Source organism: Canis lupus, chromosome 15 (assembly GCF_003254725.2).
Source record: "Canis lupus dingo isolate Sandy chromosome 15, ASM325472v2, whole genome shotgun sequence".
In the NCBI taxonomy this organism is placed as follows: Eukaryota; Metazoa; Chordata; class Mammalia; order Carnivora; family Canidae; genus Canis; species Canis lupus.
Window position 1 is genome coordinate 38,708,812 of NC_064257.1, and position 17,120 is coordinate 38,725,931.

The window sequence follows — 17,120 nt, forward strand, 5'->3', positions numbered from 1 at the left end:
GCTGTTTGTGATTTCAGGGAAGAAGATGTTTATATAGAGAAAATGTTTCATTATCCCTGCTTTTTGAAATTTCTTTCTTTGTAAATGGTATTTTACAATATGTTTTTCCATCATTTCAAACCTTAAACAAGGTTGTTAAATAGTATTTTATCATACATGGAATAATTGCTACCTATTAGTTTTCTTCCCTATCTCCTCCCCTAGTTCTATACATGCATATACAACATTCGCACATATTAGCTTTATATACGACAATTTCTGGCTCTTCATAAAATGTTACTGCAGAAGTACAGTGTCAGGTTTTCTTGGCTTTTTCATCTACTTTGGTACCATGGCCAGGGTTACAGGTGCACTATTGCTTCCTTTAGCTTTTTTCTTTTTCTTTTTTTTTTTTTTAAAGACTTTATTTATTCATTCATGAAAGGCACAGAGAGAGAGGCAGAGACACAGGCAGAGGGAGAAGCAGGCTCCCTGCAAGGAGCCTGATGTGGGACTCAATCCTGGGACCCCAGGATTACGACCTAAGGAAGGCAGATGCTCAACCACTGAACCACCCAGGTGCCCCCAACTTCCTTTAGTTTTTTCATTTTGGTGGTTATTTTGAAGTTAGGGATAATGTCTCAGTAGAATATTTAAATGTCTGCATTCCCTCATGATGTGTGCCTTTTATATTGCTCTGGGATGCACTCTTTTTCCTGCTTTAATTCTCTAATTTCTGGGTGATACTGGAATCAGTCATGGGTATCACAGTGAAGGTCTATATTAAAACCAAATATAATCCTTCTAGATGTAGAAGTTTGATGTACCATGAAACATGGTGTGAAAAACAGCTTCTCAAATATCTAGAAAGACAATTATTAAATTTCAGCTATAGTTTCACCCTTATTTTGTAAGTTTTACATATACCCAATTTCCATCCTTGGATTCCACAGAGGAGGTGGTTCTAGGCTTTCTCACTAGTGAGGAAAAAGGAGGAACCACGGGGTAATATGAGGGAAGGGCAGGTATATATCACTATGTGATAGGAAAGGATTGGTAGGAGCATCAAGAAACTGTAGTATGAAAACTGGAAAATGAAGAAATATATTTTTCAGTTTCGAGATAATTGGGAGAGGAGAATAGGAATGCCAGTAGAATAGACAGTTACTATTTTTGCTTGACTAGAGTCCTTCCTCATCTAGTAACAACATCATGATTTTTCGCCAAGAAACTATCCTTTCCCTAGGAGATACATAAGGGTCTCAATTATAGTGCCCTGTCCTCCCCTGGCAAAGAATAAAAATTTGGCTCAACCCAGGCAGATCAGATTCTCCAAGGGATGTGAATCTTTAATTGAAGGGCACAGAGAAGGAAGATTTTTTTCAAGCTGATCTGTTTCAACAATGGTATTTTGAAGAAACTTTCTCATCAGTGTCTGCTCCCTAGATATCCCTTTTTGCTCTAGTTACAGTTTTTTTTTTTAAGATTTTATTTATTTATTCAACAGAGAGAGCACAAGCCAGCAGACAGGTGGAGAGGCAGAGGGAGAAGCAGGCTCCCCCATGGAGCAGGGAGCCTGTTGCAGGGCTCCATCCCAGGACCTTGAGATCACGACCTGAGCTGAAGGCAGATCTTAACCCACTGAGCCAGCCAGGTGCCCCATAGTTACAGTTCTTTCTGAAGCCTTGTTTTTTTTTTATCCTACTGATGCCTGTTGCTTACAATGTTACAACTCTGATACATTCAGACCAAGGAACTAATTCTCTTTAGTGATTTGGAGAAGGTAGAAAGAAAAGTTAACTTTGATAAAGAGGGGACTAGATTAAAGAATGGGGACTTTCTGTAAAATAGTAGAGAAAGACTTTGTCCAGAAATGAAGTAGACCTCTAGTCCACCTTGAGATAAGAAAACGAAGCCAGAATGTAAATCAGGGCTCTGCTTCCTTCTTTGAGAAAGTCATATGCCAGCTGTACTAACAGTATGCTTAGTGAGGTGTTTGGGTTTACATTATGCTGCCAGTTCCTTTTTTCCGTTCAAGTAATTCTGATCTAGACTAGAATGTGCTGTTAAGAAATATGTTGGAATATCTAGAACTGATCATATGATTTACATAATCATCTTGGAAAATATATAAATCAATGGCAGAGGGGTTTAACCAATTTTCTAGTTGAAAAAAAGTAGAACAATGGAAACTTTCCTAATGTCATCTTTAAAGATCTAAATTAACCTACCTTCTTTGTCTTTTTGTTATTTTCAGTTTTGTTTCTTTATGGGTTTTGAATGTAAATTTAATACAAATTTGACTTAGGTTCTTGTCCTTGATTAAATAGCAGCTCATATGTTTATAAATATTTAAGAGTATATTTTCTGTTGTCAAATAATAAAGACAGCTACTTCACAATGGAATATACTCTGTTTGCCAGAGTTAAAGAATTCAAATTCACCTGGGGCCTATAAATGTAGATAGGTTTTACCTTGAATGCTACATGGTAAACAAAGTCAAAGCTTCAGGATAATCTATTAGTTGACCTAGAAAAGTGTTTGTGTATATTAGGGTTTCTCAACGTTGGCACTACTGACTTTGGGAGCTAGATAATTCTTTGCTATGAGTGGCTGTCTTGTGCATGATAGGATGTTTTTCAGGATCCCTGGTCCTGTACCCACCAGATGCCAGTAGCAACTCCCCCAGTTGCCAAATGTTCCCTTAAGGGAGAGGACAAAATCAACTCTAATGAGAACCACTGGTGCATCTCATTGTGGTTAAGGACTGGTTATAGAACCTGATGAACCTGAACTCCACCCTGAGGTCTGCTACTCATTCACTGTTGACCTGGGAAATTACTTATTTTCCATATTTGTGAAATGTTGATTGTAATATGGACACCTCCTAGGATTTTTGGAGAGATAAGGCAATGCACTTAACTTGGTGATTCACCCATAGTAAAAACTCAATAAAAAATAATCATTTTCATTAATAGTAACTGTATCCTAATTCCTAATCCTAAATGCAAATTCTCTGACTCAAATCTGCAAGATAATGATGAATCACATTTTGAATTGTGTTGTTTTTATAAAGGTATAATCAAGTAAGACTCCAGTATAAGTAAACTAAGCACTAAATACAATTAATTCCTAAATAGGACACAGACAACTTCCTTTGTAGTTAACTCTTTGAACTTGAAACCATTTCATTGGGAATGCCTGGGTGGCTCAGTTGGTTAAGTGACTTTTGATCTCATCTCAGGTCTTGATCTCAGGGTTATGGGTTTAAGCCCTGCATTGTGCTCCATGCCCAGCCTACGAATGAATGAATGAATGAATGAATGAATGAATGAATGAATGAATAAAAGAAAGAAACCATTTCCAGAGAAATGACTGGAATAATGTTGCTTTCCATATATGGCTATGGAGGAAAAAGCATAGCTAGGAGAGAGAAAACTAAGAGTTATATAACCTAAGAAGAAAACCTTGACATCCTCCCTCTTTCTCTAAGTCCTTAGGTGTTAGTGGTGAAAGACACCAAGAAAATGAAGAAATAGAAGGTAGAACGTTGTCACATGGAACTAATCTAAGAAGTACAACCAAAAACAAAAATTAAATGAAGAAATTTCATACACGTACATTTTAAATGCTCTCAACCACAGAATTAGAGACATGACAGATGAATCCATGAATTGTCAAACCACTTGCTGTATAAAAATAAACTTCTGAACTTCAGTGTTTTGGTCAATAGAAAATCCTCTCTTTAATGACTCAATTATGACCACAGACATCAGAACTTAACACATGAAAAAACAATTCCATGCCAACCTTTGAGGCTGTGAAAAAAAGAATCCCCAGTAGAATGACATTTAAAATGTGATTTAAATCCCTCACCATAAAGTTCAAACATCTGGAATTTTTATGTACTTTCCTCCTGGATTCTGGTGCACACTCAGGTGAGTACACCTGTTAATCACAAACAAATGACTATTCTGAAGGGGTCGTTGTGTACCCTTTTTAATTCCAAGTTCACTTTGGGGATGTTCAGATTGTGCTTTTATTTGGAGGGCTGTGGAAATGATTAAGATCTGAGAAGTTTAAATATTTTGTTAGAAGATTCTGCTGAGAAGAGGAATGCTGATTATTGCTGTGTAGTTGCAAGGATACCAATAATAGGGCCTCTCAGAAAGAAGTCACCTGACACTTCAGACCACAGTGAGTAATCGTAGGGATATTCTTTACCAAAGTAAATTGCATGGTTCAAGCAATATGTTACTCTCCTACTGTGAATTGTGCCAGGATCAAAATTGTTTTAGACCAAAGCACTAAATTACACAACGATGCCTTTTAGAAGATATTCAACAAACAATTCTTGGTGACATCTCCTCTCAATTTGGCAAATTAAAAAATGAAGTTGCAAAAGCTTTAAAGAAGGCACACAGCTAGTTAATTGGAGAGTTTGTCCAGAAAACACATTCCTATATCCACTCCAGGTCCAGGTTGGTGATTAAATCATGGACACATTGATTGTTTTGATGAAAAAAAAAGTTTACCTGTTCATTTAATCTAGGACATCCTTCACCTCACATATACAACCTGCACATATATCTTTAACTTTTAAAAAATTTTATTATAGTGGACCCACAATGTCACATTAGTTTCCGGTGTACAATTTAGTAATATTTAACCTTTCAATTAGCTGAAGTGTCAAATGGTTAAAGCATCTGGTCATTGTTCTCTGTGATATCATTCTTTTTTTAAAAAGATTAAAATATAATTGACATACAGTATTTACCCTCTAGGTGCATCCATGTTGTAGCAAATGGTAAGATCTCATTATTTTTTATGGCTGAGTAATATTCCTGTGTGTGTGTGTGTGTGTGCATATCTGTGTGTGCATCACATCTTCTTTATACACTCATCTATTGATGGACAATGGGGCTGCCTCCATATCTTGGAAATAATGCTGCAGTAAACAGAAGGAAGGGTGCAGATACTTTTTTGAATTAGCATTTTCTTTTCTTTGGGTAAATACTCAATGGTGGAATTACTGGATCACATACTTCTATTTTTAACTTTTTGAGGAGCTTCCATAATTTTTTCCATTGTGGCTGCATCAATTTACATCTCCACCAACAGTGCACAAGAATTCTCTTTTCTCCACATCCTTGTCAACACTTGTTTTTTCTTATCTTTTTGATACTACCCATTGTGACTGGTATGAAGTGATATATCATTGTGAGTTTGGCATTTCGCTGATGATTAGCGATGTGGAATATCTTTTCATGTGTCTGTCATCTGTATGTCTTCTTTGGAAAAATGTCTATTCAAGTCCTCTGCTCATTTTAATCAGATTATTGGTTTTCTGCTACTTTGATTACTAGCCCTTTATCTATTAAGACATTTGTAAATATCTTCTCCTATTCCTAGGTTGACTTTTAGTTTTGCTGACTGTTTCCTTTGCTGTGCAAAAGCCTTTTATCTTGATGAAATCCCAGTAGTTCATTTTTGCTTTTGTTTCCCTTGCCTTTGGAGACATGTCTACTAAGAAGTTGTTGAGGCCAAGGTCACAGAAGTTGCTACCTGTGTTTTCCTCCAGGATTTTGATGGGTTCCTGTCTCACCTTTAGGTATTTCATCCATTTTGAGTCTATTTTTGTGTATGGTATAAGAAAATGGTCCAGGTTCATTTTTCTACATGTGGCTGTCCAATTTTCCCAACACCATTTGTTGAACAGACTGTCTTTTTTCTATTAGATACTCTTTCCTGCCTTGTCGAAGATCAGTTGGCCATAGGATTGAGGGTCCATTTCTGGGTTCTCTATTCTGTTCCATTAATCTGTGTGTCTGTTTTGTGCCAGTACCACACTGTCTTGATGATTACAGCTTTGTAATATAGCTTGAAGTGATGCCTCCGGCTTTTTCTTTTTTCAACATTCTTTTGGGTATTCAGGGTCTTTTCTGGTTCCACACAAATTTTTGGATTGTTTGTTCTAGCTCTGCAAAAAATATTGATGGTATTTTGATAGGGATTGCATTGAATGTGTAGATTGCTTTGGGTAGCATAGACATTTTAACAATATTTTATTTATATTTATTTATAATAATTAATCTTCCAATCCATGAGCATGGAACATTTTCCATTTCTTTGTGTCTTCTTCAATTTCTTTCATGAGTGAAATAAACTTCTTTGGTTAGGTTTATTCCTAGGTATGTTATGATTTTTAGTGTAATTGTAAATGGGATCAATCCCATAAATTCTCTTTCTTCTGCCTCATTGTTAGAGTGTAGAAATGCAGCTGACTTTTTGCATTAGTTTTATTTCCTACGACTTTGCTGAATTCATGTAAAAAGTTCTAGCAATTTTCTGGTGGAGAATTTTGGGTTTTCTACATACAGTATCACATCACCTGCCGATTATGAATGTTTGACTTCTTCTTTGCTAATTTGGATGGATTTTGTTTCTTTTTGTTGTCTGATTGCTGGGACTAGAACTTCCAGTACTATATTGAATAACAGTGGTGAGAGCGGACATCCCTGTTGTGTTCTTGATCTCAGGGAAAAAGCTCAAAGTTTTTCTCCATCGAGGATAATATTTGCTGTGGGTTTTTCATACATGGCTCTTATGATACTGAGATATATTCCCTCTGTCCCTACACTGCAGAGAGTTTTTATCAAGAAAAGATGCTGCATTTTGTCAAATGCTTTTTCTTTTTTTAATAAAGATTTTATTTATTTATTCATGAAAGACATAGAGAGAGACAGAGACATAGAGGGAGAAGCAGATTCCCTGTGGGGAGCCTGATGTGGGGACACAATCCCCAGACCCAGGATCACGCCCGGAGGTGAAGGCAGATGCTGAACTGCTGAGCTACCCAGGCATCCCTGTCAAATTCTTTTTCTGCATCTATTGCAAAGACCATATGGTTCTTGTCCTTTCTTTTATTAATGTGATGTGTCACATTGATTGATTTGCTGATGTTGAACTTCCTTGCAGCCCAAGAATGAATCCTACTTGTTCATGGTGAATAATCCTTTTCATGTACTCTTGGATCCTACTGGCTACATCTCGGTGAGAATTTTGGCATCCATGATCATCAGGGATATTGATCTGTAATTCTTCTTTTTGGTGGGGTCCTGGGATCAAGGTAATGCTGGCCTCATAGAAAGAGTTTGGAAGTTTTCCTTCCACTTCTATTTTTTGAAACAGTTTCAGAAGAATAGGTATTAATTCTTCTTTAAATATTTGGTAGAATTCCCCTGGGAAGCCATCTGGCCCTGGCCTCTTGTTAGTTGGGAGATTTTTGATGATTGCTTCCATTTCCTTGCTGGTTATGGGTCTGTTCAGGTTTTCTATTTCTTCCTGATTCAGTTTTGATAGTTTATGAGTTTCTAGGAATGCATCCATTTCTTCTAGATTGCTTAATCTGTTGGCATATAGTTGCTCATAATATTCTCTCATATTTGTATTTCTTTGGTGTTGGTTGTGATCTCTCCTCTTTCATTCATTTTATTAATTTGGGTCCTTTATCTTTTCTTTTTGAGAAGTCTGGTTAATGGTTTATTGATCTTTTTAATTCTTCAAAGAACCAGGTCCTAGTTTCGTTGATCCATTCTGTTTTTTTTTTTTTAATTTTTCTATGTCATTGATTTCTGCTCTAATCTTTATTATTTCTTTTCTCCTGCTGGATTTAGGCTCTATTTGCTGTTCTTTTTCCAGTTCCTTTAGGTGTAATGTTAGGTTGCATATTTGAGACTTTTCTTGTTTCTTGAGAAAGGCCTATATTGCTATATACTTGCCTCTGAGGACCACCTTTGCTGCATTCCAAAGGTTCTGAACTGTCATGTTTCATTATCATTTGCTTCCATGTATTTTTTTAAATTCTTTAATTTCTTGGCTGACCCATTCATTCTTTAGTAGGATGCACTTTAACTTCCATGTGTTTGTGGTCCTTCCAAATTTTTTCTCGTAGTTGACTTCAAGCTTTAAAGCATTGTGGTCTAAAAATATGCATGGTATAATCTCAGTCTTTTTATATCAGTTGAGACCTTATTTGTGACCTAGTATGTGATCTATTCTGAAGAATATTCCATGGCATTGGACAAATATGTGTATTTTGCTGCTTTAGGATGAAATGCTCTAAACATATCTGTGAAATCCAGCTGGTCCAGTGTGTCATTCAAAACACGTATTTCTTGTTTCTCCTTCTGCTCAGATGATCTGTCCACTACTATGAGTAGGGTATTAATGTCTCCTACTATTATTGTATTATTACCAATGAGTTTTTAAAATTTTGTTATTAATTGGTTTATATATTTGGCTGCTCCAACATTAGGGACATAAATATTTACAATTGTTAGATCTTGTTGGATAGACCCTTTTATTATGATATAATGTTCTTCATATCTTATAATAGTCTTTGGTTTAAAATCTAATTTTTCTTATATAAGCCTGGGTACTCCAGCTTTCTTTTGATTGTAATGAAAAATGGTTCTTCACCTCCTCACATTCAATCTGAAGATGCCTTTGGGTCTAAAATTAGTCTCTTGTAAGCAGCATATTGATGGGTCTTGTTTTTTATCCGTTCTGATACCCTATTGTCTTTTGATTGGAGCACTTAGTCCATTTGCATTCAGAGTAATTATTGAAAGATATGAAGTTAGTGCCATTGTATTACCTGTAACATTGCTGTTCTTATAGATTGTTTCTGTTCCTTTCTGGTCTTTGTTACTTTTGCGTTCTCTCTCCATTCAGAGGATCCTCTTTAATATTCAGTTTTACTTCTTCCTTATCAATTTGGATGCCTTTTATCACTTTTTCATGTCAGATTGCTGCAGCTGGGATTTCCAGTACTATGTTGCATAAAAATACTGAGAGTGAACACCCTTGTCTTGTTCCTGATCTTAGAGGAAAAGCTCTCAGGTTTTCACCATTGAGGATAATATTAGCTGTGAGTTTTTTGTATATGGCCTTATTATGTTGAGGTATGTTCTCTCTAAATCCGCTTTGTTGAAAGTTTTTCATCATAAATGGATGTTTTACTTTGTCAAATGCTTTCTCTGCATTGTTAGGGTGATCATATGGTTTTTATCTTTCCTCTTTTTATGTGATGCATCACACTGATTGATTTGCAAAAACTGAACCACCCTTGCGTCACTGGAAGAAATTCTACTTGATTTTGGTGAATGATTTTTTTTAAGGTATTGGTGAATTTGGTTTGCCAAAACCAAATTTGTTGATGATTTGTGCATCTATGTTCATCAGAGATACTGGCCTGTAGTTTTCTTTTTTATAGTGTTTATCTGATTTTGGTATCAGAATAATGCTGGCCTCACAGAAATGCACTTGGAAGTTTTCCTTCCTATTCTATTTTTGGAGTAGTTTTAGAAGAATGGGTATTAACTTTTAAATTTTTTAAATTATTTTTTCACCACTCATTTATTAGGGTATTTGAAGCTTTATGTGTAATAAGCATGGAATGCAGAACAGATATGGTCCCTATCTCTCCCCTTCTAGTAAGCTGGTTGACAACCAGCTTCTATAACACCTTTGCAGAAGGCCTTGTAGTATATTATCAAAACTACCTGCCACCCCTTACTTATATGCTCTACCTTTTAAAAGTTGTAAATAAAAATGTAACCCTCTTAATATTTCTTTAATTTTTTGCAACTAGATTGAAATTTCATTTCTAGAATTTTCTACATGCCTTCAAAAGTTCCTCTAGTAGGAAAGAAGGCCACTCATCCTGCATAGGGCTAGGGAGGAACTCCTTTGACCCCTAGGCCAGTTATCTTGAAAACTCCACCAGCTTTAGGCTGTTGCAGAAGACCCTTTAGGTCAATTCAACCTTGGACACAGGTCACACACATTTTAGACTAGTCCTTCCCTCTGAAGCAGCATGAAGTTGTTTTATGAACAGGCAACTTCACAGTTTGAAGTCTTTTCCCTGTCTTAGGATCTAAAAGAATCACTCTTCCTCCATTGTAACAGGCAACCCAGAGCTCCCCCTCAGCATCAATACACATTCCATCTGGAATTTGTTCTTTCTCCAGCTTGTAAGCATGTCTGCAGTTGGAGAGCTTTCCTGTTTGCAGGCCATAGTCAATGGCTGTCAATGTAATAGATGATTTTGTGATCCAGGGACCAATCCAAATCACTGTAGATGTCTACCTGGTCAAAGTGCTCTACTGCGTGGTGGTCAGAAAAAGGGAGTACAGGAACCCCTGGTGTTGCTCCAGAACTGCTGGCATCATTTCCTCAAGCATGGTGCCAGCAAAGTATCTCCCAGTGGGATCCAGCTTCCCATCATTGAACTGATTGTTTTTCTCTTATCTACTGTGGCCAGGACAACTGTTAACTGATCTTCCCAGTTCAAAGCACAGAACTTTGTTCCAATGGTGGCAACATAACCTCCTGCCTGGTGAAGGGTCACAGAGCTGATGGGGGAATCCATGGTCACTTGCTGCACTCACTTGCTGAGCAAATCCTACTGGCAAACCTTTTTTGCAGAAATATCTACAAAGATCAGAGAGGTGGATGCCTCCTTCCACACTGGAAACAAGGCACTGGCAGTTCTCTGGGAAAACATACTCAATCTTAATGGAGGACATTGTCATGGGAAGATCTTGGTACTAGTGACCCTCAGAGAGCTGGCTTGAATTCTTTCTTTCTTTGTTTCTTTGTTTCTTTGTTTCTTCTTTCTTTCTCTTCTTTCTTTCTTTCTCTTCTTTCTTTCTTTCTTTTCTTTCTTTCTTCTTTCTTTCTTTCTTTCTTTCTTTCTTTCTTTCTTTCTTCTTTCTTTCTTCTTTCTTTCCTCTTTCTGTCTTGAGGGAGAGAGCACATGGACAGCAGGGAAGAGGGGGAGAGGGAGAGACAGAATCCTAAGCAGGCTCCTCAGCCAGCACAGAGCTTGTCGCCAAGGCTCCATCCTCTCAACCCTGAGATCATGATGTAAGCTGAAATCAAAAGTTGGATGCCTAACCAACTGAACCCCCAGGTGCTCCAGTATTAACTCTTTTTTAAATGTTTGATAGAATTCACTTGTGAAGCCATCTGGTCCTGGACTCTTGTTTATTGGGAGTTTTTTTGATTACCAACTCAAATTCATTACTAGTCATTGGTCTGTCCTAATTTTCTATTTCTTCCTGAATTCATTTTGGAAGATTGTATGTTTATAGAAATTTACCCATTTCTTCTAGGTTAAATAATTAGGTTATTAATATCTCTGGCTTCTAATTATCTTGCTACTTGAAATGTGAACTATGGACCATCATTATCAGTGTCACCCAGAAGCTTGTTATAAATGTGGTTTCAGGCCCCAGCCCAGAACAAATAAGTCAGAATATTTTTTAACAAGATACTCAAGTGACTTGTATACACATTAAAGTTTGAGAACACTGTTTTAACAACAATATGTGTATAATTTGTGCCTATGTATCTATTTATGTATTATCATCTTTATTTACATTTCCTCCCCTTTCAGAATTTATATTACTTTACTCACCCTAATAAAAACAGGTGAGTTCAATAAAATAACCTAATTGCACAAAGTCTACAAATGACCAGTTATTTCCCAAAATTATCTTCTAAGTATATTTGACTATGAAGAATTTTTACAGAAATATCTTTATTATTAAGGTAATTTTTGATTATTATTATATCAAAATATTGTTAAGCAGCACTGAATTTTTTTCTTTTCTTTTTTTCAAAGCTTTTATTTATTTATTTGACAGACAAACAGAGCAAAAGCAGGGGGAGCAGCAGAGAAAGAGGGAGAGAAGGAAGCTCCACACTGAGCAGGGAGCCTAACATGGGGCTCAACCCCAGGACCCTGGGATCATTACCTGAGTTGAAGGCTGACATTTAACTGACTGAGCCACCCAGGCACTCCTGAATTTTTTTCTTTTAAAGAGACTTTTTACAAACATCATACTCTTATAATCAATATAATTAATCTAATTCCTCCCCCTTTGACTTAAATTTGAAAATTTATGAGTCATATTCATAGTCTTATTTTTGGTTTGGTTTTGTATTTGTGTATTTATGGCAATATGTGTTTAAGTGACCTGTGGTTGGGATGACATTCCTAGAACACAGAATTTTCAGTTTGAAACCAAGAAAATCCTGGGCAAACTAAATCAATTTTTCTATAATAAAGCTTATTAGGACTGATCACAATTGAAAAAATATTTACAACAAGTAATTTTTTATTTGAAATACTATTAGCATGTTGATTAAATACTGATTTTTAAAAATCACAGAAGGTTATAGTATGAGCATTATGACATTTTCATAAAAGAGTAAGTTTTAAAACACCTGCTTCATTTCTTTTTATGGACAGCTTTTAAAACAATCAGAAAAGTCTACTCTCATGTGTTTGACAGAAAACTCATCTTCTCTTAAAGTGCCATAATAATTCTGAGATTCCTTAAAGACCAACCTTGAAAATATAACTTTTAACTTTTAAAAAGGACATATTTCTCTGCTGGTATTGCATAGTTATTCTAACTAGTAAACTAATAAGCTTTAGTGGTCAATAAAGTAGATTGCCACTGACATTTTCCCTTTGTGTTTCTACAAGTATCTGAGATTGACCACAGTCTCGTGGAAGTAAAACTGTATTTATTTTCAGATATCCATTGTCATTTTAAAAATAAAAGGAATAGGGACAGTGCAAAATTTAAGAAAGTCTTTGGACCCTAGAACTAGTATGGGCAAGAATCAAACTGAGAAGATTATTTATTTTTATACAGAGATCACTTATAAAAAAGAATGACTCAGAGGGCAGAGCCAAAAGCCATCAGAACAACTCTCAGAGAGCAGACCTAAGCCCTATTCACAGAACAGGCAACATGAATCTGGCTGGAATTCAGAATTTCTACAAACTGATGACCTTTCCATCTTTTTAAAATGGAAGTGTCTACTGTGGTTAATCCACGCATATCTGACCATTATATTATAGACATGTGGGTGGCAGATAATCTGTCTCTTTAGTTCACAAGACCTGACCAAGAGGAATGGTACTGTAAGTGCTTTGTTTAAGATATCTTACTTAAGGAGAGTCAACTCTATCTAGACCTAATTTAGATGATGAACCTCAACCTGAGACTAATGCTAAATGGTATGCAACTTTTGAGGGATTTTAGGAAGAGTTGAGCATATTTTACCTGTGAGAAGGGTGTGAATTGTTGAGTTAGAGGGTAGACTGTGGAAGATTGTATTTTATAGAGATAGCCATAGCTATTATCCTCTACCTCACATGTTCATCTAGAATCTTGCCATTCTCCCATCATAAAGTAGAATCTAATTCCCCTCCCACTAAATCTGGGTAGATTTGTGCCTCACTTGTAACCAATAGAGTATGGCAGGAGAGATCTCAGATGACTTCTGAGATTAAGTCAAAAAGAAAATATTACCTCCACTTGCATCTGGAACACTAGCAATGGAACTCTGCATTGCCATGTACATAGTCCAACTGCCCTGGGACTAACATGCCTTAAGGGAACTCAAGCTAGTCTATACAGGGAGATGTCATGGAGAAGCTCAGGGACTACCTAAAAGAGAGTTACATGGCCAGTTTCTAGCTTCTTCAGCCCCACACTGTTTTAGTACCAGTTACCATATAACTGCAACTGCATAAGAGCTCTGAAACAATACCAACCAGAGAAGCCTGTCCTGAAACTATAATATAATAATTTCCATAGTTTTAACCTAGTAAAGTTTGGGGTGATTTCTTATATAACAATGGAAACATTTATTCTAAATTAAAGATTTTAAGTTTAATTTCATTTTTAAAAAGATTTATTTGAGAGAGAGAGAGAGTGAGAGAGAGTGCATGAGCAGCGGGAGGGGCAGAGGGAGAGAGAGAATTTCAAACAGGCTCCACACCCAGTGGGAGCCTGATGTGGGACTCCATCTCATGACTCTGAGATCATGACCTCAGCAGAAATCGAGTCAGATGCCAAATGACGAAGCAACCCAGGTGCCCTTCGTTTTTTTTGTTTTTTTGTTTTTTTTTTAATAAGAGAATGCACTTGTAGATTCTGGACCTTCATTACACAGTTTTATTTGGGCCTGTACATAAGAGTAAAAAAAAAAAAATTAGCTGTCTGCTATAGGAGCTCTAAATTTCAAGTCAAAATAAGTTTGAATCCTCTTTTTTATTATCATTTATTACCACGGACCACAGAAAGTTACTTAATTTTTTTGTTTCCTCATGTACTAATTGTTGATAATACCTATAAGAGAGAATTAGCATTTGAAATAAATTAAGCAAGTTAATACATGGGAAAAATCCCTACATGGTGCATGACATATAACTACCTGAGTCAGTTCTAGGGTCTACTTGGTGACAATCTATTGGGATATCTCTAAGCAAAAGGCACATCATCAAGATGGTATATGCAATGTAGAGAGATGGATAGAAGCAATAGCATTTCATCAGAGGTACCATATTATCTTATCTCTTTCTTTAAAGTACCAGACATTCCTTCCCTTCAATCTGTAAGCAACAAGCTGAAATATATTGTTTTATCTCTCTATTAAGCAAAACTTGTTGGGCTTTGAATTCCTTTTAGTTAAGAACTAAGACTTTTATGTCTGTATCCCAGTGCCTAACAGTGACCAAAGCAAAAGGAGTATTCCATAGGGATGCCTGGGTGAATGTCTGCATTCAGCTCAGGGCATGATCCTGTGGTCCAGGATCGAGTCCCACATCTGGCTCTCTGCAGGGAGCCTGTTCCTCCTTCTGCCTGTGTCTCTGCCTCTCCATTTGTCTCTCATGAATAAATAAACAAATTTAAAAAAATAAGTGCTTTATAAATACTGGCTGAATAAAGGAAAAAGAAGTTTAACTAGCAGTTCCTTCCTTCCTAAATATACTCAGATACTGCCAGCATTGGGGGAAATCAGAAAGAAAAGTTGTTTCTTTAGATTTAGTTATAGTCTCAAGAACTCCGAAATAAGGGATCAAGTTTATACAAATTAATAACAATTATAATTAGCAAAAGTGGTGTGTATTTTTAAAGTATATTCAAACATGATATAATAAGATTACTGATAGGCAGGATAACATAGTGATTAAGAGCACAGACCCTGAGTCAGAAAGTATGGAAGCAATTTCCTGTTCCACTCTCTTCTAGCCAAATACATGTAGGCAAGTCAATTAAAGGCTCCGTGGTTTAGTTCCCCATCTGTAAATCACAGGTGACAATAGTACGTACCTAGATACTACTGTTTTAAGGATTAAATGAGTTAATATATCTAAAATATGTAGAACACTTCTTAGTAATAATGGTGATTATTTGCCTATAAAAATCTAATTGAAAATGATAACTTTTGTTGCTAAAATGAAGGACACTGTTTTAATTACTCTAAAATTACTCAGAATTCATAAATGAATCCTGTTGAGTGAAGAAAATTGCTACATAAGGCCTTAGAAGTAGTTACATAAGTACCTAGAGGCCCCCATACAATGCAGTAAACCTAGAATCCTCTGCCTTGAATTTGTCAAAATGAAGTAAAAATAGAAGAAGAATAATAAATACTAAGCTGTGAATGCTAATGTCTACTTGGGATAATTTAGTGACAATAAATCTAAGCAGACCCACTGGGTTATGCCAAGACATTTTCCTAACTAAATCTAATTTGGTTGACTTTTTCTGTTTAATTAGTGAATATTATAATTATGTGTTCTGAAAGTTGTGTGAATTTAATACCATTAAGTAGCACTAAAGCAAAGTAGAGCAAAATACCAAGAAATAATTTCTTTTAAGGACTTGCCTTCTTGTAAGGAATACAATTAACTCCCTAGAGCAATCCTTATTTGCCTACATAATGAATGCTGAGGGAGAGTGAGGCACTTCCCGCTTTACTACTCATCAATACCTATACAACTTAGTCTGATTTAGTTGAACCTAGGGCATTTTCAATAATTACAAGCACAGGGGTCTACCACAGATTCTCCCACGGGAGAAAATTTATTTTTATATTTTTAACCTCTTGGTTGCCTAAATAGTCAGGGCTAATACCAGATATATGTAAGGACGCCTAAATGTTTTAAAAGTAAGAAGATATAAATTACAAATGGTGCTTTCATTCTTTCAGGCTGACATCTGGAGACATTTTGTTAGAATATAAAGGTTAGAATATAAAGGTTTTTTTTCTTTCTTTTAATTTTCCTTTTTTTTGTAATTAGATTGCTAATGATTGCTTAACTTTGTCCTTTTTGGAGATGTGTTTAAGAAATATTTAGGAAACAATATCACATCCTGTGATACTCTTTCATTAATAAAGAAGAGTGAAAGGATCCAGTTATAAAAATAGGCAGTGGGAAATAAAATTGTATTTTCTAGCATCTGTGGGAACCACAGGATTTTTGCTAGAATATAGAAGAAAGTTTTGAATGAGCTTAAAATAAGGTTTGACTCTTTATTTTTATTTTTATTTATTTATTTTTTTTATTTTGACAGAGAGAAAGAGAGAGAACACAAGCAAGGGGAGTGGCAGGAAGAGGAAGAGGGAGAAGCAGGCTTTCACTGAGCAGGGGGCTGGGATCATGACCCCAGCTGAAGTCAAACATGCAACTAAGCCACTCAGGCACCCCAGGTTTGATTAATTCTTAAATGTATTGTTAGTACATTGACTAGAAAAAATTACATTTGGCCATATTTTAAAAATTCACACCTAAACTTACTTTGGCTTGCTTATCATTTTTTGGATTAGTTCTTGTTTGTTTTTAATTAATTGATTTATGTATTTGAGAGAAAGAGAGAGAGAACAAGAGAGAGCAGGAGCTGGGAGAGGGAGAAGCATACTCCCCACTGAGCAGGAAGCCTGATGAAGGGCTCGAAGTGGGGCTCAATGCTAGGCTTGATCCCAGGACCCTGGGATCATGACTTGAGCAGAAGGCAGATGCTTAAACAACTGAGCCACTCAGGCACCCCTACTTCTTGTTGATTAATTGCTTTACTTCTTTCCTTTATCCTACTCTTAAATAAACATTAGGCAAAAATTCATTTACTGACACTGTACTAGGTGATGGAGATTACAGTGGAAAAGCATAATCTCTATAATCATGAAGCTTATGATACAAAACAAAACAAATAAAGACACTTAGGGTGGGTTCCCCCATCCAATGACTGGTATGTTTACAAGAGGAA

The 17,120-nt window shown here is 36.1% G+C and overlaps 1 protein-coding gene and 1 pseudogene across 14 annotated transcripts in view; both read right to left on the reverse strand.

Annotated features, from left to right (window-relative positions):
* Positions 1 to 17,120, reverse strand: part of ANKS1B (ankyrin repeat and sterile alpha motif domain containing 1B) — a 1,053,015-nt gene that overhangs the window by 543,837 nt on the left and 492,058 nt on the right. The gene's annotated exons all lie outside the window — the stretch shown is intronic.
* Positions 8,598 to 14,584, reverse strand: LOC125752517 (regucalcin-like; annotated as a pseudogene).